Source organism: Apus apus, chromosome 3 (genome assembly GCF_020740795.1).
Source record: "Apus apus isolate bApuApu2 chromosome 3, bApuApu2.pri.cur, whole genome shotgun sequence".
In the NCBI taxonomy this organism is placed as follows: Eukaryota; Metazoa; Chordata; class Aves; order Apodiformes; family Apodidae; genus Apus; species Apus apus.
In genome coordinates, this window is record NC_067284.1 from 98,398,781 (window position 1) to 98,409,038 (window position 10,258).

Below are 10,258 nucleotides of genomic sequence, written 5' to 3' on the forward strand. Positions count from 1 at the left end.
GAAACAGTAAAATGAGGGAATAAAAAAATATATTAGTTTTGAGATGTCTCTGAGCCATTGGTGTAATACAGCTGTGTAAAAGCTAAAATGCTGTCTTAGGACACATGAAGCAAAGTATCTCCAGCAGAGATGGTGAGGTTATCAGTGCCTTTATAGAAGGCCTTTGTAGGTTTAAGTATGTCTCTTCAGCCATATTCAAGAAAGATTGAATTAAACTGGAAGAGACTCAGAGGCAAACTAGAAAAAGAACAGGAAAGCTAAGAGAAGAGGGTGCTAACAGATGTTGGCTTAACCTAGTAAAAGGAAACTTGGGAAAGAGACTGTGATCATGGCCTCTCTATCTGCCTTCAAGTACTGCAGACTTGAAAAAACAGAAAATCTGGTTGTAGTAGAGACACATCTCAGGGATATAAATTGGTCATGAATAAATGTAAGCAGCAAATTAAAGAAAAACAGATTCTAGTCATCAGAGTAATTAATTTCTGGAACAGTAAGCAAAAAGATAATAAAAGAGTAAATAACCATCAGACTTTAGGTTTTTGGTCAGGAGATGAAAAGGAATAGAAAAAGCCTGCATGCTGCGATCTTTCTGTTTCCTGTTCCTCTACTTTGTACCCCTCCTGTACTGTGTAGCAAAGAACTAGAGGCAGTTTTGTATGCTCTTGAGATTGCTTTCAGGAACCAAATGCTCACTTGTATTCGATGGGGTGAGACACAACAGTAAAAAAGCAAGAAGACACTTTGGCTGTGAGAAAAAATAAAAATCTAGCTGTGTTGGTTATCTTGGGATCTTTGTGAGCCAGTTGTGTGATACAGCCCTGACAGAGGCTCAGAGAGGTCCAAGAGCTTCATGTCCGTTTCAGGGTAGCGATGCTGATTTGGGTTTCAGCTTGCTTCCGCCACGTTGTTGGAAGCCCAGCCTTCACTTACTGCTTTGAGACAGTTCAGGGAGCTGCTCTGTGCTGCTGCCAAACAGTTTGTTGGCTGGATCCAGCCGATAGTGATTGTGCAATGACTTTGTTATCTGCTTTGTCCCAGTTACGGGAACACAGCAGCCCCGCAACTGGGAGGCAGCAGCTCCCGGCCTGCTTGTTAAGTGAGATGCCAGAGATCAGCATTCCCTGGCCCTGCTGGATCATGCTGGGGGAAAGGAGCAGTTTGGGACAGATTACATTCACCTGGATCCTGGCAGCATACAACTCCCTAGATGAATCGCAGCCACCCATAGGCTGCACCAGCTCCTTCAAGGCAAAGAGATCCAGGTTAGTTTAAGGCTTATCCCACAGGACTGACATGGCACGGGAGCAGTCGTGCTTTCAGCTCTCCTGCAGGGCATGTGGCTGTGTGGTGGGGATGCTCTCGCCATGTGTACCAGCTCTCTATGCCACCCAACCCTCTGAGCCAGTCCTCAATGTTTCAGTGCCACCCAGAGAAGAGTTCAATTGAACTGCCCCTGCAGCATTTATGGGTATGCCTTTGCCTTGAAGCAAACCAGAAGCTTTCCCTCAACGAAGCCCAGTGAAGGAGAGATTAAAGCTGCTCTTCATTAACACCTTGAAGCATTCTTTGCAGTTTCCAGCTCACACCCTCTGCCATATTGTAACCACCCTAATGAGCACTGTTTGGCTTGAATGTGGATGGTGTGTGCTAGCGAGTATGTAAAGCATTGGCTCCTGGTCAAGATTCAGTCATGTAACTGTGCAGACGTACCCCAAAACGAACATAAATCTTTGTCTCCCTCATGGCAATGCAGAGCAGGATAACTGCTTCAGCCTGCGAAGCTGGCAGACAGCAGATTTGAATGTTTCTTGTCTTGCAAATGTCAAACATTCAAAAATTGTGGCTTCAAAAATTATGAGACTGGCTTTAAAATCCCGAAATCTTAAAATTAAGAATCTGGAAATCTATTTTATTTTACCTTCTGTTTTTCTCAGCCTCTTCTGAGCCTGTCAGCACCTAAAATCACATTTTGCACCTTTTCTTTCCATTTATGAGCATACAAAAATAAATTAAAAGATGAAAAGTTGCATAGTGATGTGAGCAGCCCTCTTCAGAGGAAGCCTTGCAGAAAAACATCACGTCATGGAGCCCACAAGAAACTCTCCAGGGATGACAGCACTGGATTTGATAAAGCCAAGGACTGTGTTTGGCTGGAGCTTGCACAGCTGCAATGAGGATATAGTTTGGATTACAGAGTTCGTGCTGAAGGCAGATACGTGGTGTGGAGAGAAAAAAAAACCAAACAAACAGGTATAGATTACCTGATTACCTAAAAGGAGGGAAAGAAAATGAAGAGGTCAGAGGTGGCTACAGTTGTTGGCTTGTGTAGCGCAGTACATGCATTTTGAGTCACACACCAGGGAAACTGCTGCAAGGCTGTCAAGCTCTCCCTCCCATGCAGAACTTGCCCAATCCCGTAAAACGTTGCTGGGTCCCAGGCTGTATTTTGGAGGACTGGCAACTGGATTATCACTTGGTGCCCTGATCGGGTCTGTTCATTTCTAACCAGTATCACATACACCACTGCATTCAATGCAGAAAAGCTTTACAATTAAACAATTTTTTAAAAGATGTCATGTAGGAGTCTTTCTAATTATTTTAAATTGTTTTAATGAATCGTATATACTGCTATTTCTGTCTAGGTGAGAATTTTCTCATATTTTAAACTGTTCAATTAGATTGTTAAACTGGCAGATTGTTAGTTTTAAATATATATATCTAAATAAATTCTGTTGTAAATTTTGTTATCTGTTGTAAAATGTCATTTGAATTTAACATATTGTAGCTTCCCTTAAGACATCAAGACTATTAGATATATTCTAATACTTCTGCTTAATGTTTGCCTGTTAACTTTTTTTAAAAAATCAACTATGAGAATCTTTTGATAATTTTATTTTATTTTTTTTACCTCGATAGGGTCTTTTCTAACATCAGGGACAGGGGCTTTGTAATTTAATTAAAGTATATACAATCATCAGCATTTGCTTACTGCAAAGGCTAAAACTTTTGCCTTCAAGGGACAAACAGGTTGAAGTGTTTCATTAGTAGTCTACTGTCTACCTGTAAACTTTCACTGAAATTTAAAGTCAGTTAAATTATGTATGAGGTATTTTTGCTTCTTTCTAACATCAGGAGAAGTTTTACATTTGCTGTCTACTTCTTTGGTAACTTCAGTCTTAATTACACTGTCAGTAGTTTTCACTCTCAATCAACATGCTAATGTTATGCTGTTTTATATACAGACTCATATTCCTGCTTTTGAAAAAAATGTGTGGGACTCATCTCACTTCACTTTACTCTTGCAAAACATTTACACTGCACAGCTGACTGTTTTGTCTCTGTAGTATAGAGCTAGTGCTACATAGTGGGGGTGGGATACCCACACACCTATCATGGCTGCTCCTGCTATTTGTGTCAGACTCTTAGGCGAGCGTCAGACAAATGCTCCTCCCATCATTGACTGGCTTTAGATAACTCTGGCTGGGTGCCTGACATTTATCATGGGTTTGCTTCCCTACACAGTATTGTCTAGTGCCATTAAAGGTGTCCTGATGGTTCCCATGCTAATGAGGCAGGAAACATTTAGGGCATCTGAAAAGGCACTAGACACCTTAGTGTAGATAGCTGACTGCCCTCTTTGGTATCAAACTGAGGTGAGGTGAAAGGCCCGCCACCCCATTCCACACAACTGGAGCAGCTCCTGTACACTGTTTAAGGTGGAAGAGATTCTGTGCACATTGGAACTGCGTCTCTGTGTGCAGCTTCAGCCACCACAGAAAAGCAGCAGTGACTTGGGATAAAAGTGTACTGGATGTTTCAGAAACATGCAACAGTGTTAGACAAGGGTTTTGGACCACCGTAGAATTACTGCAGAGGAATTGTCTTTATTTCCAGTCTAGATGGTTTCCTGTCACAGTAATATCAACCCACCCACTTTGTCTCTTTTGCCCATTGATGGGGTACACCTCTGACAACATGTGCCCAGCTTTGCCTCATGTGTTGAAGGCTTTGACTTGTGGTCAGCCTGGCCTGCCCTTGGGCCTGTGAGATGCATCCTGCTGTGGTGGCAAGACCCACTCGGTGCTAACAGGTGAATGCCTCACCTCTTCCTCCCTTTTCCCCAGAGGATTCTGATCAGATCCATGTTTCTGATTGGGAATCTCACACAGGTGACCTCATATGCAGGTTTTGGTGGTCGTGGAGGAGCAAGGTGGTATCCTATCCATGTGTTAGAACTCGGGGCTTTTAAAAGCACATGCAGCCCATTCCCATATGATAGCCAAAATCTGCACATCCACAAAAAGGCAGGACAATTCAACCACCTCATCCCCCTTTCTTCTGCCAGGAGATGACCGTGTGATGATGCCAATGCACAGAAAGGGGGGTACACTCTTAGCCTTGCCTGCAAAGCAGAGAAGCTGAGCAGATTTTGGTTCTGGATCACAAAGAGAACAAAGATGACCTTTTAAGAGAGAAGTCACGAGGACATGTACATCTTTCCATATCAACAGCATATCAGCTCCTACTCCTGATGGAGCTGGTGCCTGAGTTTTCTGTCAGCTGTGTTTCTGTCTGAGCAGTTTGTCTGTCTTTTACTGTTAGCAAAAGTCTTGATCCCAGGAAAGGCTGGAAATTCTAGCCTTGACTCTGATAAAAAGATGACGATAATTTTGGTATCTGGATGTATATGATTGTCAGTGAAGTCTCTTAAATCCTTATAATTTCAAATCCCTAGAGCTGCTCTCAGAGAGATGCAGACATCTGGTTTATCTCAGCCTCAGGACTTCTGACTTCCTGTAATGAGCGAGTTTTTTGTGGGAATCCATCTCTGGCTCGGTGGTCAGACAACAGGCTGTGCATCACGAGCGGTCCTGGGTCAGGCTAGCTCTCCTTCCTTTTCCTATTTCCTTCTTTTCTACTGGAGAAAGGAAAAGTATCTCGTTATGCTGCTGTCTATGTAATCATATGTTTCTCAGAGGAAAGTCAGTCTCTTTTCATGGGAAAACCAATGGGATATATCCCTAAATATCAAGAAAAATCAAATTTCTTATTAATTGAAGGTGGACTGTATGTTGTATTTACTAGTTTGTATTTCATCTTTTTCTGGCCTCCAATTATTGAAGTCCAGAGGTGAAAATGCTATACTGTACATCACTGGGAAGGAACTGAGAGCTCTGTCTCTGCCACAGGAAGCAAGTTATTGCACATTTCTAAGTAGCTCAGACAGCATAAACAGAATATATCATAGAGTGACAAGTGGAAAAGGTCTGCCAGATAACCTAAATTAGGTAAGAGTCATCTGTGCCTCCTGTTTTTGTGGAATTGGCTTGTGCCTGTGCAAAGACTGTTGTAAACTGTAATCCTTGCTCTGAAGGGCTCAGTATAACCAGTCCTGTTGATGTTTGTAGTCCTTGTTCAGTATGTTTCCGATCAATAACTTATGCAAGATAAATAGTAAACAGTAATTTTGCAGCTTGGAGTTTTGTGAAGCTGAGCAACTGATTTATTTCCGAAGGAGTTATTGTAGTGGTTTGTCTTTATTGCTTTCTTAGTGGAGGCTGCCATTAAACAAAGCTCAGTTTTAAGATGCTATGAGAGGCTACTATTAAGCCTAAATCAAACAATATTCACTAGAGTACATACATCAGAAAAGCAGCTATGTGAATGTGAATGTAAAATCGGTTGTCAGCAAGACTATATTCTCACTTGAAATCTTTTTTCCGTAATGTTTTCATTTTCAAAATGTATACAATGCTTCATTTGAAAAGATACGTACTAGTATTTGCTTTATTTGAATAAGACTGTAGGGCAAAATATTTCGGTTGTTATTTTTCTCATGTGTGCTAGGGAAACTGGACTAGAACAAATTGTTATTATATGAGTACGTAAATTATTTGGAAACCATATGCAGAGAGTAGTTCTCAATCATACACCATTAAGTCCATGAAGTTCTGCAAGTGATGATTCTATGATTCTCTTCTAATGTTTTTCTTTGTTCTGGTACTGTTCAGTATTCTCATTGACAATTCAGATGAAAGGTTAGAAAGTACACTTACTAAATACATAGAGCAGAACCAGCATGTTGGGAGCAAGGCAATTGAAAATGACCTTGATAAAGTAGCTGAGTAGCCTAGAAAATACCAGATTTCCAGCAGTTAAATTAGAGCAAATGCAGAACTGTACATACAGCTTGACATAATCAACTGCACATAAATGCAAGAGGGAAATGACTGACCAAGCAGCAGTTCTGCAGAAAAGACCCAGTGTCATATCGATCCCAAGCTCAACATGCACCAGTGGTATCGTGCTACTGCAAACAAGGCCAGCTCTATTGTGGGCTATAGGGAAGGGAGTACTACAGCATAAAATGTAATGAGTCCTATCTACTCAGCACTGGTAATGCCTCAGTGGAAGAGCTTTACCCACTAGCAGAGCAAACTGGGCTCAAAGATCTAAAACAAATGGGCCTTCAAGGAAATGTTGAGAAGTTGTTTAGTCTAGAGATAAGAGGAGGGAAGGAAGACACAATAGCAGCCTTCATATAGCAATAGGTGACTCTAAAGAGGAAGGGATTTAGCTGCCATGTATGCTGTCAGTAGAGGAAAGCAAGAATAGGCTGAATGCTCATCAAGGATAATTCAATATGAGCATCAGGAAAAAAAATGTAAGTGGCAAGGAAAAGTGGAGTCCTGGAATAGGTTGTTTAGGGGGAACTCATGGAAACTTGCACATGCTTAAAAATAGGTTAGACAAACATCAGCAGGCATGGCATGGGTCAGGGATGGTCGAAGAGCTCTCTCAAATTACCTGCTAGTCCTGTTCCTTTCATGATTCTATCTCTGTGAAAAGGACAAGGATAATAATTTTATGTGCAAAAAAGCACTTCGCTTATGTTTACAAAATTTCATGGTATGTAATAAAACCATAATATTAGTTCTGGAATTTATTGCATGACGTCTGCATTTTTATTAGGATGAAGCAACTTTTTAAAATATTGCCCATGTCAGTATTGATGTAAAAATTACTAGGATCTGATGGCTTTGTGAATGATCTTGGTGAAATAAATAGGTGAACACAGTCAATCAGATACCTGTGGTAGGATACAAAAGCACTAGATTCTAGCAATAAGAAAGTTTGGTCTTTAGTCTGCTTATAGCCCATGCAAAAACGATGGACACCTTGTAGAGATTACCTAAGGCGTGGGTGAATCCCCCTCTAGAGGTGCCTCTGCCTCTCCTTCTACCCATTCTGTAGCAAATGCATATTGCAGGTGTATTCTTGGTCTCTCCTTTTCTCAGTCTGTGATAGTCAAAATTTGGTTTTCTGAGAACCAAAGTGCCTGGACTGCAGAGGACCGTCTAAAAAAATTATAATTGGCAGGAAATCAGAATAGATAATCCAGTGGTTTTCTGACCCTTTCTCTGAAGCCTATTCAATAAGGCATTTTATAGTTGTTATTATTAATAGTTGTTATCAATACAAAATGGACGTGACGAATATGTGTTAGAGATAGTTCTACATCAAATGTACATACACCACTTATTAATCTGTTGGATTGTTAATTGTGTATTAATCCTCTAAATTGTTTACACTGTATCTTGCATACAGTGTGTGAGAGACAATACAGGACTTTTAGCTAGGAAATTTGCTGTAAGAAGTTCTTCTTTACAGAGATAATCCTTTAATGAAGATTTTAAAGTACTAAGCAACTGGACAATGAAAGGAAAAATTAATAATATTTTAAAAATAATGTTATGTTTAAGTCTGGGTAATATTTTAGGAACCATGCAGTGCAAGACATCTTTCTTGCTCATAAGCTTACTGTTGCCAACAGAGAGACTATATATATATATATATATATAGTGTCCCAAATTTGTTATTTATGAGACATTTGCTATTGCCTGGATTAAAAAAAAAAAAATAGTCTACTTTTTGGGGCTTTTTACAAATTGGAATTATGCTCCAGTAACCAGTGATGACTAGTTATTGTTCCTTTTGTCAACAGGCAAGATGAAGGAGGTTCTGGCAGCTTACCATGTCCCGGGCTCTGCAGAGCTAAGTGAGAAGTGTGCCCATGTTCTTAGCATCACATCGCATCTTGGGTCTGAAGTGCCAGAAGGATCCCAGCGCTGCAGACTGAGACGGCTCTGAGCACCTCAGTACCCCGTTTCTGACAGAACCCAGGGATGGCAAACTTACATACCAGTATCACCTGTCTGGGGCAGGTTTAATTTTATAAATTAAAACCATAAACTCTATGAGTTTCTAGACCATATTCGTGCTGTTGAGGATGATCTGCTCAGATGAACAGTTTTGCATCCATCGGAGAGACAGGTTCTTCTGCTGGACCAGAAGATGACAGTGACTGTATATTGTAACTAATACCATTTGTAGCATCTCCTAGTGCAAATGATTGAAGAACAGGTTGCAAGAATATCCTGTAGAGAACAAGACATGCTTTGTTTCAATCTACAAATTTTAAAAAATGTTTTGTTTTTTTAAAGATAACCACTTTTACATAACACTATGTGTGCAGTTTATGTGCAGCTCTTCACTGTGGCTATCTATATTCCAGAGATGAAAAATTCCTTTTAAGACACCTGAACTTCTTTTAGATTTGTGATGAATCCTTTAATTATGAAAGTATCATGAAAACCTAGAAGGGAAATATTTCAGGGCTTTGCTTTGTCTGGATGTCTCCAGTTTCTATGTTCTGAAAGGAGGAGGAAAGGGCAAGACACAGAAATGAAATAAAAAAACCACCACATTGCATTTCTTTTTTGGCATTTGCACCTATCTAAATGTGTGTTTGATTTAATAACCAAGGGGAGAGAAACAGCAAGTTACATGAGCCCTCACATGAAAGGTCTGTGTTTTCAGGCAGTGTTTGCTAATTTTGTCTCTTGAATAGCTATAGGAAAGAAGGAATATGTATATGCCCCACCATATGTGAAAAAGACATACTTGCCATTCCTTTATTTATTTTTGCTCTTCCAAAAATTAAAGTGCCAGTTATTTGGAATGCTGTAGTCTGTGGTCTCTTTACATTTGTTTAGTGAGATCCTTTCAGCAAGATTATTGCCATTACGGTGTAACTGCATGGTGACCACAGCTTTGGGCCTGTATAATAAAGATCTAAATTCAAAATTTTGTTTCTCATCATTTTCTCTATATTTATATTGTCTCTGCAAGCTTCTGATTGGAATCCTGCTTATTGCTGATCACTGTTGACAAGAAGATTGGGGGGAAAAAAAAAAAGTTAGACAGCAAGGTATTTGTATGGTTAGACTTTTTTCTTCTTTGTATCATTATTTACAAGTAGAAAGGGCAGTGGGATACAAAATGTTAGCAGAACAACAGTGATGTTTAAATTCAGTTTGCATGTGAGGCCCCAGGGCAATAAGGAGATCAGCCTTCCTACATCCTGGATTTATGGCCATACTGAAGTATTTGACATCTGGTCTCTATTAATTAGTAATCCTGTAAAGGTAGAGCAGGAATAAGCTGCAGAAAAGCTAAGTCTAAGCTGGCTTTGATTTGCTGTGTGTGATATATTGCACTGAGGATATGTACATCAGAGTTTAAAAGCCAATTAGACTCCTTTTCCTTCCTCCTTATTTTCTTCTTCGAAGCCAAAATTTTAAACAAAAAAATGTTCTTTGTGTAGCTATTAATTTTCTGTGACCAAAGAGTGCACATTGCATTTCAAAAACTAGTTGCATATGGATGGCAGAGTCCTCACCACTGTGAAGTCCATACCAGTGCATTTAAGTGTGAATGGGGTCAGACAACAGCATCTCAGTGCAGTTTCCTGATTAATTTAAAATAATCTAAGGCTGTGTTCCAGCTGAGAGGGAGCAGTCTCATCCTCCCCTTCTGTTCCATTCACACCTTCCCACTGCCTCCCTCAAAGAGCTGCACACCTATGAGGCTTCCTGGTCTGACTGAAAATGTCCATGTCGAAGAGTTCAGTTCTTGTGCCAGCTCTGACACCAGGGAGAGAGTGGGAACAAATACCTTTGTATCAGCAGTTTAGTTTTAGGTCAGCTTACACTGATGGAGGAACAATGTTTACAGGTCCCTCTAGCTGTCAATTAACTAATCTTATTACCTAAACTTTCTTTTTAAGCGCATTGTGTTCTTATGGCTAAGTAGTATTCCTTGATTCAGGAAGACTGCAAAGAAAATAAAGCCCTGGAAATTAATTACATCCTTGGGGGGCACGGGGGGGGAATAACACCTTTAAAATTACCTGTCA

At 40.2% G+C, this 10,258-nt stretch overlaps 1 protein-coding gene across 1 annotated transcript in view; it reads left to right on the top strand.

Moving 5' to 3' along the window:
• The window catches only part of SCAF8 (SR-related CTD associated factor 8), a 93,537-nt gene extending 84,390 nt beyond the window's left edge, over nt 1–9,147 (top strand). The window contains exon 21 of the mRNA XM_051615794.1: nt 8,006–9,147. The gene's annotated coding sequence lies outside the window, so the exon portion shown is untranslated. The remainder of the gene's footprint in view (nt 1–8,005) is intronic.
• Nucleotides 9,148–10,258: the final 1,111 nt, after the last annotated feature.